Genomic DNA, 26,685 nt, shown 5'->3' with positions numbered 1-26,685 from the left:
TGTGCTTCCAGTTCCTACTTGGAAGCTGACCCTGCTCTGCTCTATAACTAAAGTGAAAGTCAAGGGGAGCACTAGCCTCGATGTAAGGCCCTGAATATCCTTATAAAACGCGAGGCATGCAGCAGCTCCTTGAGGCCTTCAATGTTCTTCTGCTTTAGTTTCACGGTAGGAAGCTTTCCAAGACTCCAAGGAACCTTACTTCAACACCCGTTTCGGTAACAGAACACTGCCTAGAGCCAGGAAGCTCTGGTCCTCCGTGTATGCTGCGTGTCAACCTAGAAATTGGAGACTGATGGCACAAGGCTTGTTTTCCCAATTAGGAAATCTCCGTTCATGCGGCCTCGAGGATACCTGAAAAGCATTGTTGTTGCCGGGGATTTAGTCACTGAGTGCCTGCTTCTGCGAAGAAAATGAGTTTTCCTGAAAGAAACCTTGTGCTGCCAGTTCCTAGTTGGAAGCTCACCCTGCTCTGCTCTATACCTAAAGTGAAAGTCAACGTGAGCCCAAGCCTCGAAGGAAGGCCCTGATTTGCCTTGCCAAACGGGAGGCGTGGAGCAGCGCCATGAGGCCTTCTTCACTGTTCTGCTTTAGTTTCACGGTAGTAAGCTTTTCAAGACTCCTAGGGCCCTTGCTTCAGCAACCGTTTCGGTACCAGTACACTGAGTAGAGCCAAGAACCTCAGGGCCAGCTAAGCAACTTCAGCCCCGTAGGCCTTTGGGAACACCCCAGTGTTGGCTAGAGAAAGGCAACACACTGCACTCTTCCTTGGGAGAGCCAGATTACCTCAGCTATACACAGGATTCAGGAACACACTTCTAGAAGGTCCTCCATGCAATGGATGTAACCTCATTCTCCTAGCGGAACTCTATTGAGAAAAATACTCTGCTTCTAATCCCTTTTCACCTTTTTCACTTAGAGTCAGGCATCCTCAAGGAGGTGGTCGGCTTGCATTCCAAGTAGAATTTCAGCACTGTTCTTGGTGGAACACTGCAGGTCTTTGGAAGAAGCACAGGCACCTAAGTCTCCCTGGCGCATCCTTAGTTTAGGCGCTTTGCTGCACGCAGAGAAGCAGTCGTAGAAAAAAGTTGAATCAGGGAAAGCCCCAGTGGGTGTCCTGAATCTCTTTTGACTTGTTAGCATCAACATGTCCTTATGCTGCGTGTCAATCTGGAAATGTGAGACTGAGACACAAATCTTGTTTTCCCATTTTGAAAGCGCCACTCATGCAGTCTCGAAGCTACCTGAAAAGCACTGTTGTTACCGTGCTTTTAGTTACTGCCGGCATGGCTCAGAGAAGAAACTGAGTTTTCTCGAAAGAAACCTTGTGCTTCCAGTTCCTAGTTGGAAACTCACCCTGCTCTCCTCTATAGCAAAATTGAACGTCAACGTGAGCACTAACCTCCAAGTAAGGCCCTGATTATCCTGGCAAATCGGGAGGCATGCAGCAGCTCCATGAGGCCTTCATCGCGGTTCTGCTTTAGTTTCACGGTAGTAAGCTTCCCAAGACTCCTAGGAAGCTTGCTTCAGCACCCGTTTCGGTAACAGAACACTGCCTAGAGCCAGGAAGCTCTGGTCCTCCGTGTATGCTGCGTGTCAACCTAGAAATTGGAGACTGATGGCACAAGGCTTGTTTTCCCATTAGGGAAGCTCCGTTCATGCGGCCTCGAGGATACTTGAAAAGCATTGTTGTTGCCGGGGATTTAGTCACTGCCTGCCTGCTTCTGTGAAGAAAATGAGTTTTCCTGAAAGAAACCTTATGCTTCCAGTTCCTAGTTGGAAGCTCACCCTGCTCTGCTCTATAACTAAATGAAAGTCAAGGGGAGCACTAGCCTCGAGGTAATGCCCTGAATATCCTTACAATACGGGAGGCATGCAGCAGCTCCATGAGGCCTTCAACGCTGTTCTGCTTTAGTTTAACGGTAGTAAGCCTGCCAAGACTCCTAGAGACCTTACTTAAGCACCCGTATGGGTATCAGAAAACTGCCTAGAGCCAGGAAGCTTTGGTCCTGCGTGTATGCTGCCTATCAACTTACAAACTGGAGACTGACGTCACAAGGCTTGTTTGCCCATTAAGAAAGCTCCGTTCATGCGGCCTCGAATAAACCTGAAAAGCACTGTTGTTACCGTGCTTTTAGTTACTGCCGGCATGGCTCAGAGAAGAAACTGAGTTTTCTGGAAAGAAACCTTGCGCTTCCAGTTCCTAGTTGGAAGCTCACCCTGCTCTCCTCTATAGCAAAAGTGAACGTCAACGTGAGCACTAACCTCCAAGTAAGGCCCTGATTATCCTGGCAAATCGGGAGGCATGCAGCAGCTCCATGAGGCCTTCATCGCAGTTCTGCTTTAGTTTCACGGTAGTAAGCTTCCCAAGACTCCTAGGAAGCTTGCTTCAGCACCCGTTTCGGTAACAGAACACTGCCTAGAGCCAGGAAGCTCTGGTCCTCCGTGTATGCCGCGTGTCAACCTAGAAATTGGAGACTGATGGCACAAGGCTTGTTTTCCCATTAGGAAAGCTCCGTTCATGCGGCCTCGAGGATACCTGAAAAGCATTGTTGTTGCCGGGGATTTAGTCACTGCCTGCCTGCTTCTGCGAAGAAAATGAGTTTTCCCAAAAGAAACCTTGTGCTTCCAGTTCCTAGTTGGAAGCTCACCCTGCTCTGCTCTATAACTAAAGTGAAAGTCAAGGGGAGCACTAGCCTCGATGTAAGGCCCTGAATATCCTTATAAAACGCGAGGCATGCAGCAGCAGCTCCTTGAGGCCTTCAACGCTGTTCTCCTTTAGTTTCACGGTAGTAAGCTTCCCAAGACTCCTAGGAACCTTGCTTCAGCACCCGTTTCGGTAACAGAACACTGCCTAGAGCCAGGAAGCTCTGGTCCTCCGTGTATGCTGCATGTCAACCTAGAAATTGGAGACTGATGGCACAAGGCTTGTTTTCCCAATAGGAAAGCTCCGTTCATGCGGCCTCGAGGATACCTGAAAAGCATTGTTGTTGCCGGGGATTTAGTCACTGAGTGCCTGCTTCTGCGAAGAAAATGAGTTTTCCTGAAAGAAACCTTGTGCTGCCAGTTCCTAGTTGGAAGCTGACCCTGCTCTGCTCTATACCTAAAGTGAAAGTCAACGTGAGCCCAAGCCTCGAAGGAAGGCCCTGATTTGCCTTACCAAACGGGAGGCATGGAGCAGCGCCATGAGGCCTTCTTCACTGTTCTGCTTTAGTTTCACGGTAGTAAGCTTTTCAAGACTCCTAGGGCCCTCTCTTCAGCAACCGTTTCGGTAACAGTACACTGAGTAGAGCCAAGAACCTCAGGGCCAGCTAAGCAACTTCAGCCCCGTAGGTCTTTGGGAACACCCCAGTGTTGGCTAGAGAAAGGCAACACACTGCACTCTTCCTTGGGAGAGCCAGATTACCTCAGCTATACACAAGATTCAGGAACACACTTCTAGAAGGTCCTCCATGCAATGGATGTAACCTCCTTCTCCTAGCTGAACTCTATTGAGAAAAACACTCTGCTTCTAATCCCTTTTCACCTTTTACACTTAGAGTCACGCATCCTCAAGGAGGTGGTCGGCTTGCATTCCAAGTAGAATTTCAGCACTGTTCTTGGTGGAACACTGCAGGTCTTTGGAAGAAGCACAGGCACCTAAGTCTCCCTCGCGCATCCTTAGTTTAGGCGCTTTGCTGCACGCAGAGAAGCAGTCGTAGAAAAAAGTTGAATCAGGGAAAGCCCCAGTGGGTGTCCTGAATCTCTTTTGACTTGTTAGCATCAACATGTCCTTATGCTGCGTGTCAATCTGGAAATGTGAGACTGAGACACAAATCTTGTTTTCCCATTTTGAAAGCGCCACTCATGCAGTCTCGAAGCTACCTGAAAAGCACTGTTGTTACCGTGCTTTTAGTTACTGCCGGCATGGCTCAGAGAAGAAACTGAGTTTTCTCGAAAGAAACCTTGTGCTTCCAGTTCCTAGTTGGAAACTCACCCTGCTCTCCTCTATAGCAAAATTGAACGTCAACGTGAGCACTAACCTCCAAGTAAGGCCCTGATTATCCTGGCAAATCGGGAGGCATGCAGCAGCTCCATGAGGCCTTCATCGCGGTTCTGCTTTAGTTTCACGGTAGTAAGCTTCCCAAGACTCCTAGGAAGCTTGCTTCAGCACCCGTTTCAGTAACAGAACACTGCCTAGAGCCAGGAAGCTCTGGTCCTCCGTGTATGCTGCGTGTCAACCTAGAAATTGGAGACTGATGGCACAAGGCTTGTTTTCCCATTAGGAAAGCTCCGTTCATGCGGCCTCGAGGATACCTGAAAAGCATTGTTGTTGCCGGGGATTTAGTCACTGCCTGCCTGCTTCTGCGAAGAAAATGAGTTTTCCCAAAAGAAACCTTGTGCTTCCAGTTCCTACTTGGAAGCTGACCCTGCTCTGCTCTATAACTAAAGTGAAAGTCAAGGGGAGCACTAGCCTCGATGTAAGGCCCTGAATATCCTTATAAAACGCGAGGCATGCAGCAGCTCCTTGAGGCCTTCAATGTTCTTCTGCTTTAGTTTCACGGTAGGAAGCTTTCCAAGACTCCAAGGAACCTTACTTCAACACCCGTTTCGGTAACAGAACACTGCCTAGAGCCAGGAAGCTCTGGTCCTCCGTGTATGCTGCGTGTCAACCTAGAAATTGGAGACTGATGGCACAAGGCTTGTTTTCCCAATTAGGAAAGCTCCGTTCATGCGGCCTCGAGGATACCTGAAAAGCATTGTTGTTGCCGGGGATTTAGTCACTGAGTGCCTGCTTCTGCGAAGAAAATGAGTTTTCCTGAAAGAAACCTTGTGCTGCCAGTTCCTAGTTGGAAGCTCACCCTGCTCTGCTCTATACCTAAAGTGAAAGTCAACGTGAGCCCAAGCCTCGAAGGAAGGCCCTGATTTGCCTTGCCAAACGGGAGGCGTGGAGCAGCGCCATGAGGCCTTCTTCACTGTTCTGCTTTAGTTTCACGGTAGTAAGCTTTTCAAGACTCCTAGGGCCCTTGCTTCAGCAACCGTTTCGGTACCAGTACACTGAGTAGAGCCAAGAACCTCAGGGCCAGCTAAGCAACTTCAGCCCCGTAGGCCTTTGGGAACACCCCAGTGTTGGCTAGAGAAAGGCAACACACTGCACTCTTCCTTGGGAGAGCCAGATTACCTCAGCTATACACAGGATTCAGGAACACACTTCTAGAAGGTCCTCCATGCAATGGATGTAACCTCATTCTCCTAGCGGAACTCTATTGAGAAAAATACTCTGCTTCTAATCCCTTTTCACCTTTTTCACTTAGAGTCAGGCATCCTCAAGGAGGTGGTCGGCTTGCATTCCAAGTAGAATTTCAGCACTGTTCTTGGTGGAACACTGCAGGTCTTTGGAAGAAGCACAGGCACCTAAGTCTCCCTGGCGCATCCTTAGTTTAGGCGCTTTGCTGCACGCAGAGAAGCAGTCGTAGAAAAAAGTTGAATCAGGGAAAGCCCCAGTGGGTGTCCTGAATCTCTTTTGACTTGTTAGCATCAACATGTCCTTATGCTGCGTGTCAATCTGGAAATGTGAGACTGAGACACAAATCTTGTTTTCCCATTTTGAAAGCGCCACTCATGCAGTCTCGAAGCTACCTGAAAAGCACTGTTGTTACCGTGCTTTTAGTTACTGCCGGCATGGCTCAGAGAAGAAACTGAGTTTTCTCGAAAGAAACCTTGTGCTTCCAGTTCCTAGTTGGAAACTCACCCTGCTCTCCTCTATAGCAAAATTGAACGTCAACGTGAGCACTAACCTCCAAGTAAGGCCCTGATTATCCTGGCAAATCGGGAGGCATGCAGCAGCTCCATGAGGCCTTCATCGCGGTTCTGCTTTAGTTTCACGGTAGTAAGCTTCCCAAGACTCCTAGGAAGCTTGCTTCAGCACCCGTTTCGGTAACAGAACACTGCCTAGAGCCAGGAAGCTCTGGTCCTCCGTGTATGCTGCGTGTCAACCTAGAAATTGGAGACTGATGGCACAAGGCTTGTTTTCCCAGTAGGAAAGCTCCGTTCATGCGGCCTCGAGGATACCTGAAAAGCATTGTTGTTGCCTGGGATTTAGTCACTGAGTGCCTGCTTCTGCGAAGAAAATGAGTTTTCCTGAAAGAAACCTTGTGCTGCCAGTTCCTAGTTGGAAGCTCACCCTGCTCTGCTCTATACCTAAAGTGAAAGTCAACGTGAGCCCACGCCTGGAAGGAAGGCCCTGATTTGCCTTGCCAAACGGGAGGCATGGAGCAGCGCCATGAGGCCTTCTTCACTGTTCTGCTTTAGTTTCACGGTAGTAAGCTTTTCAAGACTCCTAGGGCCCTCTCTTCAGCAACCGTTTCGGTAACAGTACACTGAGTAGAGCCAAGAACCTCAGGGCCAGCTAAGCAACTTCAGCCCCGTAGGCCTTTGGGAACACCCCAGTGTTGGCTAGAGAAAGGCAACACACTGCACTCTTCCTTGGGAGAGCCAGATTACCTCAGCTATACACAGGATTCAGGAACACACTTCTAGAAGGTCCTCCATGCAATGGATGTAACCTCATTCTCCTAGCGGAACTCTATTGAGAAAAATACTCTGCTTCTAATCCCTTTTCACCTTTTTCACTTAGAGTCAGGCATCCTCAAGGAGGTGGTCGGCTTGCATTCCAAGTAGAATTTCAGCACTGTTCTTGGTGGAACACTGCAGGTCTTTGGAAGAAGCACAGGCACCTAAGTCTCCCTGGCGCATCCTTAGTTTAGGCGCTTTGCTGCACGCAGAGAAGCAGTCGTAGAAAAAAGTTGAATCAGGGAAAGCCCCAGTGGGTGTCCTGAATCTCTTTTGACTTGTTAGCATCAACATGTCCTTATGCTGCGTGTCAATCTGGAAATGTGAGACTGAGACACAAATCTTGTTTTCCCATTTTGAAAGCTCCACTCATGCAGTCTCGAAGCTACCTGAAAAGCACTGTTGTTACCGTGCTTTTAGTTACTGCCGGCATGGCTCAGAGAAGAAACTGAGTTTTCTGGAAAGAAACCTTGCGCTTCCAGTTCCTAGTTGGAAGCTCACCCTGCTCTCCTCTATAGCAAAAGTGAACGTCAACGTGAGCACTAACCTCCAAGTAAGGCCCTGATTATCCTGGCAAATCGGGAGGCATGCAGCAGCTCCATGAGGCCTTCATCGCAGTTCTGCTTTAGTTTCACGGTAGTAAGCTTCCCAAGACTCCTAGGAAGCTTGCTTCAACACCCGTTTCGGTAACAGAACACTGCCTAGAGCCAGGAAGCTCTGGTCCTCCGTGTATGCCGCGTGTCAACCTAGAAATTGGAGACTGATGGCACAAGGCTTGTTTTCCCATTAGGAAAGCTCCGTTCATGCGGCCTCGAGGATACCTGAAAAGCATTGTTGTTGCCGGGGATTTAGTCACTGCCTGCCTGCTTCTGCGAAGAAAATGAGTTTTCCCAAAAGAAACCTTGTGCTTCCAGTTCCTAGTTGGAAGCTCACCCTGCTCTGCTCTATAACTAAAGTGAAAGTCAAGGGGAGCACTAGCCTCGATGTAAGGCCCTGAATATCCTTATAAAACGCGAGGCATGCAGCAGCAGCTCCTTGAGGCCTTCAACGCTGTTCTCCTTTAGTTTCACGGTAGTAAGCTTCCCAAGACTCCTAGGAACCTTGCTTCAGCACCCGTTTCGGTAACAGAACACTGCCTAGAGCCAGGAAGCTCTGGTCCTCCGTGTACGCTGCGTGTCAACCTAGAAATTGGAGACTGATGGCACAAGGCTTGTTTTCCCAGTAGGAAAGCTCCGTTCATGCGGCCTCGAGGATACCTGAAAAGCATTGTTGTTGCCGGGGATTTAGTCACTGAGTGCCTGCTTCTGCGAAGAAAATGAGTTTTCCTGAAAGAAACCTTGTGCTGCCAGTTCCTAGTTGGAAGCTCACCCTGCTCTGCTCTATACCTAAAGTGAAAGTCAACGTGAGCCCAAGCCTGGAAGGAAGGCCCTGATTTGCCTTGCCAAACGGGAGGCATGGAGCAGCGCCATGAGGCCTTCTTCACTGTTCTGCTTTAGTTTCACGGTAGTAAGCTTTTCAAGACTCCTAGGGCCCTCTCTTCAGCAACCGTTTCGGTAACAGTACACTGAGTAGAGCCAAGAACCTCAGGGCCAGCTAAGCAACTTCAGCCCCGTAGGCCTTTGGGAACACCCCAGTGTTGGCTAGAGAAAGGCAACACACTGCACTCTTCCTTGGGAGAGCCAGATTACCTCAGCTATACACAGGATTCAGGAACACACTTCTAGAAGGTCCTCCATGCAATGGATGTAACCTCATTCTCCTAGCGGAACTCTATTGAGAAAAATACTCTGCTTCTAATCCCTTTTCACCTTTTTCACTTAGAGTCAGGCATCCTCAAGGAGGTGGTCGGCTTGCATTCCAAGTAGAATTTCAGCACTGTTCTTGGTGGAACACTGCAGGTCTTTGGAAGAAGCACAGGCACCTAAGTCTCCCTGGCGCATCCTTAGTTTAGGCGCTTTGCTGCACGCAGAGAAGCAGTCGTAGAAAAAAGTTGAATCAGGGAAAGCCCCAGTGGGTGTCCTGAATCTCTTTTGACTTGTTAGCATCAACATGTCCTTATGCTGCGTGTCAATCTGGAAATGTGAGACTGAGACACAAATCTTGTTTTCCCATTTTGAAAGCTCCACTCATGCAGTCTCGAAGCTACCTGAAAAGCACTGTTGTTACCGTGCTTTTAGTTACTGCCGGCATGGCTCAGAGAAGAAACTGAGTTTTCTGGAAAGAAACCTTGCGCTTCCAGTTCCTAGTTGGAAGCTCACCCTGCTCTCCTCTATAGCAAAAGTGAACGTCAACGTGAGCACTAACCTCCAAGTAAGGCCCTGATTATCCTGGCAAATCGGGAGGCATGCAGCAGCTCCATGAGGCCTTCATCGCAGTTCTGCTTTAGTTTCACGGTAGTAAGCTTCCCAAGACTCCTAGGAAGCTTGCTTCAGCACCCGTTTCGGTAACAGAACACTGCCTAGAGCCAGGAAGCTCTGGTCCTCCGTGTATGCCGCGTGTCAACCTAGAAATTGGAGACTGATGGCACAAGGCTTGTTTTCCCATTAGGAAAGCTCCGTTCATGCGGCCTCGAGGATACCTGAAAAGCATTGTTGTTGCCGGGGATTTAGTCACTGCCTGCCTGCTTCTGCGAAGAAAATGAGTTTTCCCAAAAGAAACCTTGTGCTTCCAGTTCCTAGTTGGAAGCTCACCCTGCTCTGCTCTATAACTAAAGTGAAAGTCAAGGGGAGCACTAGCCTCGATGTAAGGCCCTGAATATCCTTATAAAACGCGAGGCATGCAGCAGCAGCTCCTTGAGGCCTTCAACGCTGTTCTCCTTTAGTTTCACGGTAGTAAGCTTCCCAAGACTCCTAGGAACCTTGCTTCAGCACCCGTTTCGGTAACAGAACACTGCCTAGAGCCAGGAAGCTCTGGTCCTCCGTGTATGCTGCATGTCAACCTAGAAATTGGAGACTGATGGCACAAGGCTTGTTTTCCCAATAGGAAAGCTCCGTTCATGCGGCCTCGAGGATACCTGAAAAGCATTGTTGTTGCCGGGGATTTAGTCACTGAGTGCCTGCTTCTGCGAAGAAAATGAGTTTTCCTGAAAGAAACCTTGTGCTGCCAGTTCCTAGTTGGAAGCTGACCCTGCTCTGCTCTATACCTAAAGTGAAAGTCAACGTGAGCCCAAGCCTCGAAGGAAGGCCCTGATTTGCCTTACCAAACGGGAGGCATGGAGCAGCGCCATGAGGCCTTCTTCACTGTTCTGCTTTAGTTTCACGGTAGTAAGCTTTTCAAGACTCCTAGGGCCCTCTCTTCAGCAACCGTTTCGGTAACAGTACACTGAGTAGAGCCAAGAACCTCAGGGCCAGCTAAGCAACTTCAGCCCCGTAGGTCTTTGGGAACACCCCAGTGTTGGCTAGAGAAAGGCAACACACTGCACTCTTCCTTGGGAGAGCCAGATTACCTCAGCTATACACAAGATTCAGGAACACACTTCTAGAAGGTCCTCCATGCAATGGATGTAACCTCCTTCTCCTAGCTGAACTCTATTGAGAAAAACACTCTGCTTCTAATCCCTTTTCACCTTTTACACTTAGAGTCACGCATCCTCAAGGAGGTGGTCGGCTTGCATTCCAAGTAGAATTTCAGCACTGTTCTTGGTGGAACACTGCAGGTCTTTGGAAGAAGCACAGGCACCTAAGTCTCCCTCGCGCATCCTTAGTTTAGGCGCTTTGCTGCACGCAGAGAAGCAGTCGTAGAAAAAAGTTGAATCAGGGAAAGCCCCAGTGGGTGTCCTGAATCTCTTTTGACTTGTTAGCATCAACATGTCCTTATGCTGCGTGTCAATCTGGAAATGTGAGACTGAGACACAAATCTTGTTTTCCCATTTTGAAAGCGCCACTCATGCAGTCTCGAAGCTACCTGAAAAGCACTGTTGTTACCGTGCTTTTAGTTACTGCCGGCATGGCTCAGAGAAGAAACTGAGTTTTCTCGAAAGAAACCTTGTGCTTCCAGTTCCTAGTTGGAAACTCACCCTGCTCTCCTCTATAGCAAAATTGAACGTCAACGTGAGCACTAACCTCCAAGTAAGGCCCTGATTATCCTGGCAAATCGGGAGGCATGCAGCAGCTCCATGAGGCCTTCATCGCGGTTCTGCTTTAGTTTCACGGTAGTAAGCTTCCCAAGACTCCTAGGAAGCTTGCTTCAGCACCCGTTTCAGTAACAGAACACTGCCTAGAGCCAGGAAGCTCTGGTCCTCCGTGTATGCTGCGTGTCAACCTAGAAATTGGAGACTGATGGCACAAGGCTTGTTTTCCCATTAGGAAAGCTCCGTTCATGCGGCCTCGAGGATACCTGAAAAGCATTGTTGTTGCCGGGGATTTAGTCACTGCCTGCCTGCTTCTGCGAAGAAAATGAGTTTTCCCAAAAGAAACCTTGTGCTTCCAGTTCCTACTTGGAAGCTGACCCTGCTCTGCTCTATAACTAAAGTGAAAGTCAAGGGGAGCACTAGCCTCGATGTAAGGCCCTGAATATCCTTATAAAACGCGAGGCATGCAGCAGCTCCTTGAGGCCTTCAATGTTCTTCTGCTTTAGTTTCACGGTAGGAAGCTTTCCAAGACTCCAAGGAACCTTACTTCAACACCCGTTTCGGTAACAGAACACTGCCTAGAGCCAGGAAGCTCTGGTCCTCCGTGTATGCTGCGTGTCAACCTAGAAATTGGAGACTGATGGCACAAGGCTTGTTTTCCCAATTAGGAAAGCTCCGTTCATGCGGCCTCGAGGATACCTGAAAAGCATTGTTGTTGCCGGGGATTTAGTCACTGAGTGCCTGCTTCTGCGAAGAAAATGAGTTTTCCTGAAAGAAACCTTGTGCTGCCAGTTCCTAGTTGGAAGCTCACCCTGCTCTGCTCTATACCTAAAGTGAAAGTCAACGTGAGCCCAAGCCTCGAAGGAAGGCCCTGATTTGCCTTGCCAAACGGGAGGCGTGGAGCAGCGCCATGAGGCCTTCTTCACTGTTCTGCTTTAGTTTCACGGTAGTAAGCTTTTCAAGACTCCTAGGGCCCTTGCTTCAGCAACCGTTTCGGTACCAGTACACTGAGTAGAGCCAAGAACCTCAGGGCCAGCTAAGCAACTTCAGCCCCGTAGGCCTTTGGGAACACCCCAGTGTTGGCTAGAGAAAGGCAACACACTGCACTCTTCCTTGGGAGAGCCAGATTACCTCAGCTATACACAGGATTCAGGAACACACTTCTAGAAGGTCCTCCATGCAATGGATGTAACCTCATTCTCCTAGCGGAACTCTATTGAGAAAAATACTCTGCTTCTAATCCCTTTTCACCTTTTTCACTTAGAGTCAGGCATCCTCAAGGAGGTGGTCGGCTTGCATTCCAAGTAGAATTTCAGCACTGTTCTTGGTGGAACACTGCAGGTCTTTGGAAGAAGCACAGGCACCTAAGTCTCCCTGGCGCATCCTTAGTTTAGGCGCTTTGCTGCACGCAGAGAAGCAGTCGTAGAAAAAAGTTGAATCAGGGAAAGCCCCAGTGGGTGTCCTGAATCTCTTTTGACTTGTTAGCATCAACATGTCCTTATGCTGCGTGTCAATCTGGAAATGTGAGACTGAGACACAAATCTTGTTTTCCCATTTTGAAAGCGCCACTCATGCAGTCTCGAAGCTACCTGAAAAGCACTGTTGTTACCGTGCTTTTAGTTACTGCCGGCATGGCTCAGAGAAGAAACTGAGTTTTCTCGAAAGAAACCTTGTGCTTCCAGTTCCTAGTTGGAAACTCACCCTGCTCTCCTCTATAGCAAAATTGAACGTCAACGTGAGCACTAACCTCCAAGTAAGGCCCTGATTATCCTGGCAAATCGGGAGGCATGCAGCAGCTCCATGAGGCCTTCATCGCGGTTCTGCTTTAGTTTCACGGTAGTAAGCTTCCCAAGACTCCTAGGAAGCTTGCTTCAGCACCCGTTTCGGTAACAGAACACTGCCTAGAGCCAGGAAGCTCTGGTCCTCCGTGTATGCTGCGTGTCAACCTAGAAATTGGAGACTGATGGCACAAGGCTTGTTTTCCCAGTAGGAAAGCTCCGTTCATGCGGCCTCGAGGATACCTGAAAAGCATTGTTGTTGCCGGGGATTTAGTCACTGAGTGCCTGCTTCTGCGAAGAAAATGAGTTTTCCTGAAAGAAACCTTGTGCTGCCAGTTCCTAGTTGGAAGCTCACCCTGCTCTGCTCTATACCTAAAGTGAAAGTCAACGTGAGCCCAAGCCTCGAAGGAAGGCCCTGATTTGCCTTGCCAAACGGGAGGCATGGAGCAGCGCCATGAGGCCTTCTTCACTGTTCTGCTTTAGTTTCACGGTAGTAAGCTTTTCAAGACTCCTAGGGCCCTCTCTTCAGCAACCGTTTCGGTAACAGTACACTGAGTAGAGCCAAGAACCTCAGGGCCAGCTAAGCAACTTCAGCCCCGTAGGCCTTTGGGAACACCCCAGTGTTGGCTAGAGAAAGGCAACACACTGCACTCTTCCTTGGGAGAGCCAGATTACCTCAGCTATACACAGGATTCAGGAACACACTTCTAGAAGGTCCTCCATGCAATGGATGTAACCTCATTCTCCTAGCGGAACTCTATTGAGAAAAATACTCTGCTTCTAATCCCTTTTCACCTTTTTCACTTAGAGTCAGGCATCCTCAAGGAGGTGGTCGGCTTGCATTCCAAGTAGAATTTCAGCACTGTTCTTGGTGGAACACTGCAGGTCTTTGGAAGAAGCACAGGGACCTAAGTCTCCCTGGCGCATCCTTAGTTTAGGCGCTTTGCTGCACGCAGAGAAGCAGTCGTAGAAAAAAGTTGAATCAGGGAAAGCCCCAGTGGGTGTCCTGAATCTCTTTTGACTTGTTAGCATCAACATGTCCTTATGCTGCGTGTCAATCTGGAAATGTGAGACTGAGACACAAATCTTGTTTTCCCATTTTGAAAGCTCCACTCATGCAGTCTCGAAGCTACCTGAAAAGCACTGTTGTTACCGTGCTTTTAGTTACTGCCGGCATGGCTCAGAGAAGAAACTGAGTTTTCTCGAAAGAAACCTTGCGCTTCCAGTTCCTAGTTGGAAGCTCACCCTGCTCTCCTCTATAGCAAAAGTGAACGTCAACGTGAGCACTAACCTCCAAGTAAGGCCCTGATTATCCTGGCAAATCGGGAGGCATGCAGCAGCTCCATGAGGCCTTCATCGCAGTTCTGCTTTAGTTTCACGGTAGTAAGCTTCCCAAGACTCCTAGGAAGCTTGCTTCAGCACCCGTTTCGGTAACAGAACACTGCCTAGAGCCAGGAAGCTCTGGTCCTCCGTGTATGCCGCGTGTCAACCTAGAAATTGGAGACTGATGGCACAAGGCTTGTTTTCCCATTAGGAAAGCTCCGTTCATGCGGCCTCGAGGATACCTGAAAAGCATTGTTGTTGCCGGGGATTTAGTCACTGCCTGCCTGCTTCTGCGAAGAAAATGAGTTTTCCCAAAAGAAACCTTGTGCTTCCAGTTCCTAGTTGGAAGCTCACCCTGCTCTGCTCTATAACTAAAGTGAAAGTCAAGGGGAGCACTAGCCTCGATGTAAGGCCCTGAATATCCTTATAAAACGCGAGGCATGCAGCAGCAGCTCCTTGAGGCCTTCAACGCTGTTCTCCTTTAGTTTCACGGTAGTAAGCTTCCCAAGACTCCTAGGAACCTTGCTTCAGCACCCGTTTCGGTAACAGAACACTGCCTAGAGCCAGGAAGCTCTGGTCCTCCGTGTATGCTGCATGTCAACCTAGAAATTGGAGACTGATGGCACAAGGCTTGTTTTCCCAATAGGAAAGCTCCGTTCATGCGGCCTCGAGGATACCTGAAAAGCATTGTTGTTGCCGGGGATTTAGTCACTGAGTGCCTGCTTCTGCGAAGAAAATGAGTTTTCCTGAAAGAAACCTTGTGCTGCCAGTTCCTAGTTGGAAGCTGACCCTGCTCTGCTCTATACCTAAAGTGAAAGTCAACGTGAGCCCAAGCCTCGAAGGAAGGCCCTGATTTGCCTTACCAAACGGGAGGCATGGAGCAGCGCCATGAGGCCTTCTTCACTGTTCTGCTTTAGTTTCACGGTAGTAAGCTTTTCAAGACTCCTAGGGCCCTCTCTTCAGCAACCGTTTCGGTAACAGTACACTGAGTAGAGCCAAGAACCTCAGGGCCAGCTAAGCAACTTCAGCCCCGTAGGTCTTTGGGAACACCCCAGTGTTGGCTAGAGAAAGGCAACACACTGCACTCTTCCTTGGGAGAGCCAGATTACCTCAGCTATACACAAGATTCAGGAACACACTTCTAGAAGGTCCTCCATGCAATGGATGTAACCTCCTTCTCCTAGCTGAACTCTATTGAGAAAAACACTCTGCTTCTAATCCCTTTTCACCTTTTACACTTAGAGTCACGCATCCTCAAGGAGGTGGTCGGCTTGCATTCCAAGTAGAATTTCAGCACTGTTCTTGGTGGAACACTGCAGGTCTTTGGAAGAAGCACAGGCACCTAAGTCTCCCTCGCGCATCCTTAGTTTAGGCGCTTTGCTGCACGCAGAGAAGCAGTCGTAGAAAAAAGTTGAATCAGGGAAAGCCCCAGTGGGTGTCCTGAATCTCTTTTGACTTGTTAGCATCAACATGTCCTTATGCTGCGTGTCAATCTGGAAATGTGAGACTGAGACACAAATCTTGTTTTCCCATTTTGAAAGCGCCACTCATGCAGTCTCGAAGCTACCTGAAAAGCACTGTTGTTACCGTGCTTTTAGTTACTGCCGGCATGGCTCAGAGAAGAAACTGAGTTTTCTCGAAAGAAACCTTGTGCTTCCAGTTCCTAGTTGGAAACTCACCCTGCTCTCCTCTATAGCAAAATTGAACGTCAACGTGAGCACTAACCTCCAAGTAAGGCCCTGATTATCCTGGCAAATCGGGAGGCATGCAGCAGCTCCATGAGGCCTTCATCGCGGTTCTGCTTTAGTTTCACGGTAGTAAGCTTCCCAAGACTCCTAGGAAGCTTGCTTCAGCACCCGTTTCAGTAACAGAACACTGCCTAGAGCCAGGAAGCTCTGGTCCTCCGTGTATGCTGCGTGTCAACCTAGAAATTGGAGACTGATGGCACAAGGCTTGTTTTCCCATTAGGAAAGCTCCGTTCATGCGGCCTCGAGGATACCTGAAAAGCATTGTTGTTGCCGGGGATTTAGTCACTGCCTGCCTGCTTCTGCGAAGAAAATGAGTTTTCCCAAAAGAAACCTTGTGCTTCCAGTTCCTACTTGGAAGCTGACCCTGCTCTGCTCTATAACTAAAGTGAAAGTCAAGGGGAGCACTAGCCTCGATGTAAGGCCCTGAATATCCTTATAAAACGCGAGGCATGCAGCAGCTCCTTGAGGCCTTCAATGTTCTTCTGCTTTAGTTTCACGGTAGGAAGCTTTCCAAGACTCCAAGGAACCTTACTTCAACACCCGTTTCGGTAACAGAACACTGCCTAGAGCCAGGAAGCTCTGGTCCTCCGTGTATGCTGCGTGTCAACCTAGAAATTGGAGACTGATGGCACAAGGCTTGTTTTCCCAATTAGGAAAGCTCCGTTCATGCGGCCTCGAGGATACCTGAAAAGCATTGTTGTTGCCGGGGATTTAGTCACTGAGTGCCTGCTTCTGCGAAGAAAATGAGTTTTCCTGAAAGAAACCTTGTGCTGCCAGTTCCTAGTTGGAAGCTCACCCTGCTCTGCTCTATACCTAAAGTGAAAGTCAACGTGAGCCCAAGCCTCGAAGGAAGGCCCTGATTTGCCTTGCCAAACGGGAGGCGTGGAGCAGCGCCATGAGGCCTTCTTCACTGTTCTGCTTTAGTTTCACGGTAGTAAGCTTTTCAAGACTCCTAGGGCCCTTGCTTCAGCAACCGTTTCGGTACCAGTACACTGAGTAGAGCCAAGAACCTCAGGGCCAGCTAAGCAACTTCAGCCCCGTAGGCCTTTGGGAACACCCCAGTGTTGGCTAGAGAAAGGCAACACACTGCACTCTTCCTTGGGAGAGCCAGATTACCTCAGCTATACACAGGATTCAGGAACACACTTCTAGAAGGTCCTCCATGCAATGGATGTAACCTCATTCTCCTAGCGGAACTCTATTGAGAAAAATACTCTGCTTCTAATCCCTTTTCACCTTTTTCACTTAGAGTCAGGCATCCTCAAGGAGGTGGTCGGCTTGCATTCCAAGTAGAATTTCAGCACTGTTCTTGGTGGAACACTGCAGGTCTTTGGAAGAAGCACAGGCACCTAAGTCTCCCTGGCGCATCCTTAGTTTAGGCGCTTTGCTGCACGCAGAGAAGCAGTCGTAGAAAAAAGTTGAATCAGGGAAAGCCCCAGTGGGTGTCCTGAATCTCTTTTGACTTGTTAGCATCAACATGTCCTTATGCTGCGTGTCAATCTGGAAATGTGAGACTGAGACACAAATCTTGTTTTCCCATTTTGAAAGCGCCACTCATGCAGTCTCGAAGCTACCTGAAAAGCACTGTTGTTACCGTGCTTTTAGTTACTGCCGGCATGGCTCAGAGAAGAAACTGAGTTTTCTCGAAAGAAACCTTGTGCTTCCAGTTCCTAGTTGGAAACTCACCCTGCTCTCCTCTATAGCAAAATTGAACGTCAACGTGAGCACTAACCTCCAAGTAAGGCCCTGATTATCCTGGCAAATCGGGAGGCATGCAGCAGCTCCATGAGGCCTTCATCGCGGTTCTGCTTTAGTTTCACGGTAGTAAGCTTCCCAAGACTCCTAGGAAGCTTGCTTCAGCACCCGTTTCGGTAACAGAACACTGCCTAGAGCCAGGAAGCTCTGGTCCTCCGTGTATGCTGCGTGTCAACCTAGAAATTGGAGACTGATGGCACAAGGCTTGTTTTCCCAGTAGGAAAGCTCCGTTCATGCGGCCTCGAGGATACCTGAAAAGCATTGTTGTTGCCGGGGATTTAGTCACTGAGTGCCTGCTTCTGCGAAGAAAATGAGTTTTCCTGAAAGAAACCTTGTGCTGCCAGTTCCTAGTTGGAAGCTCACCCTGCTCTGCTCTATACCTAAAGTGAAAGTCAACGTGAGCCCAAGCCTGGAAGGAAGGCCCTGATTTGCCTTGCCAAACGGGAGGCATGGAGCAGCGCCATGAGGCCTTCTTCACTGTTCTGCTTTAGTTTCACGGTAGTAAGCTTTTCAAGACTCCTAGGGCCCTCTCTTCAGCAACCGTTTCGGTAACAGTACACTGAGTAGAGCCAAGAACCTCAGGGCCAGCTAAGCAACTTCAGCCCCGTAGGCCTTTGGGAACACCCCAGTGTTGGCTAGAGAAAGGCAACACACTGCACTCTTCCTTGGGAGAGCCAGATTACCTCAGCTATACACAGGATTCAGGAACACACTTCTAGAAGGTCCTCCATGCAATGGATGTAACCTCATTCTCCTAGCGGAACTCTATTGAGAAAAATACTCTGCTTCTAATCCCTTTTCACCTTTTTCACTTAGAGTCAGGCATCCTCAAGGAGGTGGTCGGCTTGCATTCCAAGTAGAATTTCAGCACTGTTCTTGGTGGAACACTGCAGGTCTTTGGAAGAAGCACAGGCACCTAAGTCTCCCTGGCGCATCCTTAGTTTAGGCGCTTTGCTGCACGCAGAGAAGCAGTCGTAGAAAAAAGTTGAATCAGGGAAAGCCCCAGTGGGTGTCCTGAATCTCTTTTGACTTGTTAGCATCAACATGTCCTTATGCTGCGTGTCAATCTGGAAATGTGAGACTGAGACACAAATCTTGTTTTCCCATTTTGAAAGCGCCACTCATGCAGTCTCGAAGCTACCTGAAAAGCACTGTTGTTACCGTGCTTTTAGTTACTGCCGGCATGGCTCAGAGAAGAAACTGAGTTTTCTCGAAAGAAACCTTGTGCTTCCAGTTCCTAGTTGGAAACTCACCCTGCTCTCCTCTATAGCAAAATTGAACGTCAACGTGAGCACTAACCTCCAAGTAAGGCCCTGATTATCCTGGCAAATCGGGAGGCATGCAGCAGCTCCATGAGGCCTTCATCGCGGTTCTGCTTTAGATTCACGGTAGTAAGCTTCCCAAGACTCCTAGGAAGCTTGCTTCAGCACCCGTTTCGGTAACAGAACACTGCCTAGAGCCAGGAAGCTCTGGTCCTCCGTGTATGCTGCGTGTCAACCTAGAAATTGGAGACTGATGGCACAAGGCTTGTTTTCCCAGTAGGAAAGCTCCGTTCATGCGGCCTCGAGGATACCTGAAAAGCATTGTTGTTGCCGGGGATTTAGTCACTGAGTGCCTGCTTCTGCGAAGAAAATGAGTTTTCCTGAAAGAAACCTTGTGCTGCCAGTTCCTAGTTGGAAGCTCACCCTGCTCTGCTCTATACCTAAAGTGAAAGTCAACGTGAGCCCACGCCTGGAAGGAAGGCCCTGATTTGCCTTGCCAAACGGGAGGCATGGAGCAGCGCCATGAGGCCTTCTTCACTGTTCTGCTTTAGTTTCACGGTAGTAAGCTTTTCAAGACTCCTAGGGCCCTCTCTTCAGCAACCGTTTCGGTAACAGTACACTGAGTAGAGCCAAGAACCTCAGGGCCAGCTAAGCAACTTCAGCCCCGTAGGCCTTTGGGAACACCCCAGTGTTGGCTAGAGAAAGGCAACACACTGCACTCTTCCTTGGGAGAGCCAGATTACCTCAGCTATACACAGGATTCAGGAACACACTTCTAGAAGGTCCTCCATGCAATGGATGTAACCTCATTCTCCTAGCGGAACTCTATTGAGAAAAATACTCTGCTTCTAATCCCTTTTCACCTTTTACACTTAGAGTCAGGCATCCTCAAGGAGGTGGTCGGCTTGCATTCCAAGTAGAATTTCAGCACTGTTCTTGGTGGAACACTGCAGGTCTTTGGAAGAAGCACAGGCACCTAAGTCTCCCTGGCGCATCCTTAGTTTAGGCGCTTTGCTGCACGCAGAGAAGCAGTCGTAGAAAAAAGTTGAATCAGGGAAAGCCCCAGTGGGTGTCCTGAATCTCTTTTGACTTGTTAGCATCAACATGTCCTTATGCTGCGTGTCAATCTGGAAATGTGAGACTGAGACACAAATCTTGTTTTCCCATTTTGAAAGCTCCACTCATGCAGTCTCGAAGCTACCTGAAAAGCACTGTTGTTACCGTGCTTTTAGTTACTGCCGGCATGGCTCAGAGAAGAAACTGAGTTTTCTGGAAAGAAACCTTGCGCTTCCAGTTCCTAGTTGGAAGCTCACCCTGCTCTCCTCTATAGCAAAAGTGAACGTCAACGTGAGCACTAACCTCCAAGTAAGGCCCTGATTATCCTGGCAAATCGGGAGGCATGCAGCAGCTCCATGAGGCCTTCATCGCAGTTCTGCTTTAGTTTCACGGTAGTAAGCTTCCCAAGACTCCTAGGAAGCTTGCTTCAGCACCCGTTTCGGTAACAGAACACTGCCTAGAGCCAGGAAGCTCTGGTCCTCCGTGTATGCCGCGTGTCAACCTAGAAATTGGAGACTGATGGCACAAGGCTTGTTTTCCCATTAGGAAAGCTCCGTTCATGCGGCCTCGAGGATACCTGAAAAGCATTGTTGTTGCCGGGGATTTAGTCACTGCCTGCCTGCTTCTGCGAAGAAAATGAGTTTTCCCAAAAGAAACCTTGTTCTTCCAGTTCCTAGTTGGAAGCTCACCCTGCTCTGCTCTATAACTAAAGTGAAAGTCAAGGGGAGCACTAGCCTCGATGTAAGGCCCTGAATATCCTTATAAAACGCGAGGCATGCAGCAGCAGCTCCTTGAGGCCTTCAACGCTGTTCTCCTTTAGTTTCACGGTAGTAAGCTTCCCAAGACTCCTAGGAACCTTGCTTCAGCACCCGTTTCGGTAACAGAACACTGCCTAGAGCCAGGAAGCTCTGGTCCTCCGTGTATGCTGCATGTCAACCTAGAAATTGGAGACTGATGGCACAAGGCTTGTTTTCCCAATAGGAAAGCTCCGTTCATGCGGCCTCGAGGATACCTGAAAAGCATTGTTGTTGCCGGGGATTTAGTCACTGAGTGCCTGCTTCTGCGAAGAAAATGAGTTTTCCTGAAAGAAACCTTGTGCTGCCAGTTCCTAGTTGGAAGCTCACCCTGCTCTGCTCTATACCTAAAGTGAAAGTCAACGTGAGCCCAAGCCTCGAAGGAAGGCCCTGATTTGCCTTACCAAACGGGAGGCATGGAGCAGCGCCATGAGGCCTTCTTCACTGTTCTGCTTTAGTTTCACGGTAGTAAGCTTTTCAAGACTCCTAGGGCCCTCTCTTCAGCAACCGTTTCGGTAACAGTACACTGAGTAGAGCCAAGAACCTCAGGGCCAGCTAAGCAACTTCAGCCCCGTAGGTCTTTGGGAACACCCCAGTGTTGGCTAGAGAAAGGCAACACACTGCACTCTTCCTTGGGAGAGCCAGATTACCTCAGCTATACACAAGATTCAGGAACACACTTCTAGAAGGTCCTCCATGCAATGGATGTAACCTCCTTCTCCTAGCTGAACTCTATTGAGAAAAACACTCTGCTTCTAATCCCTTTTCACCTTTTACACTTAGAGTCACGCATCCTCAAGGAGGTGGTCGGCTTGCATTCCAAGTAGAATTTCAGCACTGTTCTTGGTGGAACACTGCAGGTCTTTGGAAGAAGCACAGGCACCTAAGTCTCCCTCGCGCATCCTTAGTTTAGGCGCTTTGCTGCACGCAGAGAAGCAGTCGTAGAAAAAAGTTGAATCAGGGAAAGCCCCAGTGGGTGTCCTGAATCTCTTTTGACTTGTTAGCATCAACATGTCCTTATGCTGCGTGTCAATCTGGAAATGTGAGACTGAGACACAAATCTTGTTTTCCCATTTTGAAAGCGCCACTCATGCAGTCTCGAAGCTACCTGAAAAGCACTGTTGTTACCGTGCTTTTAGTTACTGCCGGCATGGCTCAGAGAAGAAACTGAGTTTTCTCGAAAGAAACCTTGTGCTTCCAGTTCCTAGTTGGAAACTCACCCTGCTCTCCTCTATAGCAAAATTGAACGTCAACGTGAGCACTAACCTCCAAGTAAGGCCCTGATTATCCTGGCAAATCGGGAGGCATGCAGCAGCTCCATGAGGCCTTCATCGCGGTTCTGCTTTAGTTTCACGGTAGTAAGCTTCCCAAGACTCCTAGGAAGCTTGCTTCAGCACCCGTTTCAGTAACAGAACACTGCCTAGAGCCAGGAAGCTCTGGTCCTCCGTGTATGCTGCGTGTCAACCTAGAAATTGGAGACTGATGGCACAAGGCTTGTTTTCCCATTAGGAAAGCTCCGTTCATGCGGCCTCGAGGATACCTGAAAAGCATTGTTGTTGCCGGGGATTTAGTCACTGCCTGCCTGCTTCTGCGAAGAAAATGAGTTTTCCCAAAAGAAACCTTGTGCTTCCAGTTCCTACTTGGAAGCTGACCCTGCTCTGCTCTATAACTAAAGTGAAAGTCAAGGGGAGCACTAGCCTCGATGTAAGGCCCTGAATATCCTTATAAAACGCGAGGCATGCAGCAGCTCCTTGAGGCCTTCAATGTTCTTCTGCTTTAGTTTCACGGTAGGAAGCTTTCCAAGACTCCAAGGAACCTTACTTCAACACCCGTTTCGGTAACAGAACACTGCCTAGAGCCAGGAAGCTCTGGTCCTCCGTGTATGCTGCGTGTCAACCTAGAAATTGGAGAATGATGGCACAAGGCTTGTTTTCCCAATTAGGAAAGCTCCGTTCATGCGGCCTCGAGGATACCTGAAAAGCATTGTTGTTGCCGGGGATTTAGTCACTGAGTGCCTGCTTCTGCGAAGAAAATGAGTTTTCCTGAAAGAAACCTTGTGCTGCCAGTTCCTAGTTGGAAGCTCACCCTGCTCTGCTCTATACCTAAAGTGAAAGTCAACGTGAGCCCAAGCCTCGAAGGAAGGCCCTGATTTGCCTTGCCAAACGGGAGGCGTGGAGCAGCGCCATGAGGCCTTCTTCACTGTTCTGCTTTAGTTTCACGGTAGTAAGCTTTTCAAGACTCCTAGGGCCCTTGCTTCAGCAACCGTTTCGGTACCAGTACACTGAGTAGAGCCAAGAACCTCAGGGCCAGCTAAGCAACTTCAGCCCCGTAGGCCTTTGGGAACACCCCAGTGTTGGCTAGAGAAAGGCAACACACTGCACTCTTCCTTGGGAGAGCCAGATTACCTCAGCTATACACAGGATTCAGGAACACACTTCTAGAAGGTCCTCCATGCAATGGATGTAACCTCATTCTCCTAGCGGAACTCTATTGAGAAAAATACTCTGCTTCTAATCCCTTTTCACCTTTTTCACTTAGAGTCAGGCATCCTCAAGGAGGTGGTCGGCTTGCATTCCAAGTAGAATTTCAGCACTGTTCTTGGTGGAACACTGCAGGTCTTTGGAAGAAGCACAGGCACCTAAGTCTCCCTGGCGCATCCTTAGTTTAGGCGCTTTGCTGCACGCAGAGAAGCAGTCGTAGAAAAAAGTTGAATCAGGGAAAGCCCCAGTGGGTGTCCTGAATCTCTTTTGACTTGTTAGCATCAACATGTCCTTATGCTGCGTGTCAATCTGGAAATGTGAGACTGAGACACAAATCTTGTTTTCCCATTTTGAAAGCTCCACTCATGCAGTCTCGAAGCTACCTGAAAAGCACTGTTATTACCGTGCTTTTAGTTACTGCCGGCATGGCTCAGAGAAGAAACTGAGTTTTCTGGAAAGAAACCTTGCGCTTCCAGTTCCTAGTTGGAAGCTCACCCTGCTCTCCTCTATAGCAAAAGTGAACGTCAACGTGAGCACTAACCTCCAAGTAAGGCCCTGATTATCCTGGCAAATCGGGAGGCATGCAGCAGCTCCATGAGGCCTTCATCGCAGTTCTGCTTTAGTTTCACGGTAGTAAGCTTCCCAAGACTCCTAGGAAGCTTGCTTCAGCACCCGTTTCGGTAACAGAACACTGCCTAGAGCCAGGAAGCTCTGGTCCTCCGTGTATGCCGCGTGTCAACCTAGAAATTGGAGACTGATGGCACAAGGCTTGTTTTCCCATTAGGAAAGCTCCGTTCATGCGGCCTCGAGGATACCTGAAAAGCATTGTTGTTGCCGGGGATTTAGTCACTGCCTGCCTGCTTCTGCGAAGAAAATGAGTTTTCCTGAAAGAAACCTTGTGCTTCCAGTTCCTAGTTGGAAGCTCACCCTGCTCTGCTCTATAACTAAAGTGAAAGTCAAGGGGAGCACTAGCCTCGATGTAAGGCCCTGAATATCCTTATAAAACGCGAGGCATGCAGCAGCAGCTCCTTGAGGCCTTCAACGCTGTTCTCCTTTAGTTTCACGGTAGTAAGCTTCCCAAGACTCCTAGGAACCTTGCTTCAGCACCCGTTTCGGTAACAGAACACTGCCTAGAGCCAGGAAGCTCTGGTCCTCCGTGTATGCTGCATGTCAACCTAGAAATTGGAGACTGATGGCACAAGGCTTGTTTTCCCAATAGGAAAGCTCCGTTCATGCGGCCTCGAGGATACCTGAAAAGCATTGTTGTTGCCGGGGATTTAGTCACTGAGTGCCTGCTTCTGCGAAGAAAATGAGTTTTCCTGAAAGAAACCTTGTGCTGCCAGTTCCTAGTTGGAAGCTGACCCTGCTCTGCTCTATACCTAAAGTGAAAGTCAACGTGAGCCCAAGCCTCGAAGGAAGGCCCTGATTTGCCTTACCAAACGGGAGGCATGGAGCAGCGCCATGAGGCCTTCTTCACTGTTCTGCTTTAGTTTCACGGTAGTAAGCTTTTCAAGACTCCTAGGGCCCTCTCTTCAGCAACCGTTTCGGTAACAGTACACTGAGTAGAGCCAAGAACCTCAGGGCCAGCTAAGCAACTTCAGCCCCGTAGGTCTTTGGGAACACCCCAGTGTTGGCTAGAGAAAGGCAACACACTGCACTCTTCCTTGGGAGAGCCAGATTACCTCAGCTATACACAAGATTCAGGAACACACTTCTAGAAGGTCCTCCATGCAATGGATGTAACCTCCTTCTCCTAGCTGAACTCTATTGAGAAAAACACTCTGCTTCTAATCCCTTTTCACCTTTTACACTTAGAGTCACGCATCCTCAAGGAGGTGGTCGGCTTGCATTCCAAGTAGAATTTCAGCACTGTTCTTGGTGGAACACTGCAGGTCTTTGGAAGAAGCACAGGCACCTAAGTCTCCCTCGCGCATCCTTAGTTTAGGCGCTTTGCTGCACGCAGAGAAGCAGTCGTAGAAAAAAGTTGAATCAGGGAAAGCCCCAGTGGGTGTCCTGAATCTCTTTTGACTTGTTAGCATCAACATGTCCTTATGCTGCGTGTCAATCTGGAAATGTGAGACTGAGACACAAATCTTGTTTTCCCATTTTGAAAGCGCCACTCATGCAGTCTCGAAGCTACCTGAAAAGCACTGTTGTTACCGTGCTTTTAGTTACTGCCGGCATGGCTCAGAGAAGAAACTGAGTTTTCTCGAAAGAAACCTTGTGCTTCCAGTTCCTAGTTGGAAACTCACCCTGCTCTCCTCTATAGCAAAATTGAACGTCAACGTGAGCACTAACCTCCAAGTAAGGCCCTGATTATCCTGGCAAATCGGGAGGCATGCAGCAGCTCCATGAGGCCTTCATCGCGGTTCTGCTTTAGTTTCACGGTAGTAAGCTTCCCAAGACTCCTAGGAAGCTTGCTTCAGCACCCGTTTCAGTAACAGAACACTGCCTAGAGCCAGGAAGCTCTGGTCCTCCGTGTATGCTGCGTGTCAACCTAGAAATTGGAGACTGATGGCACAAGGCTTGTTTTCCCATTAGGAAAGCTCCGTTCATGCGGCCTCGAGGATACCTGAAAAGCATTGTTGTTGCCGGGGATTTAGTCACTGCCTGCCTGCTTCTGCGAAGAAAATGAGTTTTCCCAAAAGAAACCTTGTGCTTCCAGTTCCTACTTGGAAGCTGACCCTGCTCTGCTCTATAACTAAAGTGAAAGTCAAGGGGAGCACTAGCCTCGATGTAAGGCCCTGAATATCCTTATAAAACGCGAGGCATGCAGCAGCTCCTTGAGGCCTTCAATGTTCTTCTGCTTTAGTTTCACGGTAGGAAGCTTTCCAAGACTCCAAGGAACCTTACTTCAACACCCGTTTCGGTAACAGAACACTGCCTAGAGCCAGGAAGCTCTGGTCCTCCGTGTATGCTGCGTGTCAACCTAGAAATTGGAGACTGATGGCACAAGGCTTGTTTTCCCAATTAGGAAAGCTCCGTTCATGCGGCCTCGAGGATACCTGAAAAGCATTGTTGTTGCCGGGGATTTAGTCACTGAGTGCCTGCTTCTGCGAAGAAAATGAGTTTTCCTGAAAGAAACCTTGTGCTGCCAGTTCCTAGTTGGAAGCTCACCCTGCTCTGCTCTATACCTAAAGTGAAAGTCAACGTGAGCCCAAGCCTCGAAGGAAGGCCCTGATTTGCCTTGCCAAACGGGAGGCGTGGAGCAGCGCCATGAGGCCTTCTTCACTGTTCTGCTTTAGTTTCACGGTAGTAAGCTTTTCAAGACTCCTAGGGCCCTTGCTTCAGCAACCGTTTCGGTACCAGTACACTGAGTAGAGCCAAGAACCTCAGGGCCAGCTAAGCAACTTCAGCCCCGTAGGCCTTTGGGAACACCCCAGTGTTGGCTAGAGAAAGGCAACACACTGCACTCTTCCTTGGGAGAGCCAGATTACCTCAGCTATACACAGGATTCAGGAACACACTTCTAGAAGGTCCTCCATGCAATGGATGTAACCTCATTCTCCTAGCGGAACTCTATTGAGAAAAATACTCTGCTTCTAATCCCTTTTCACCTTTTTCACTTAGAGTCAGGCATCCTCAAGGAGGTGGTCGGCTTGCATTCCAAGTAGAATTTCAGCACTGTTCTTGGTGGAACACTGCAGGTCTTTGGAAGAAGCACAGGCACCTAAGTCTCCCTGGCGCATCCTTAGTTTAGGCGCTTTGCTGCACGCAGAGAAGCAGTCGTAGAAAAAAGTTGAATCAGGGAAAGCCCCAGTGGGTGTCCTGAATCTCTTTTGACTTGTTAGCATCAACATGTCCTTATGCTGCGTGTCAATCTGGAAATGTGAGACTGAGACACAAATCTTGTTTTCCCATTTTGAAAGCG

This window comes from Balaenoptera ricei, chromosome 18 (genome assembly GCF_028023285.1).
Source record: "Balaenoptera ricei isolate mBalRic1 chromosome 18, mBalRic1.hap2, whole genome shotgun sequence".
In the NCBI taxonomy this organism is placed as follows: domain Eukaryota; kingdom Metazoa; phylum Chordata; class Mammalia; order Artiodactyla; family Balaenopteridae; genus Balaenoptera; species Balaenoptera ricei.
Note: the sequence above shows the minus strand (reverse complement) of the source record.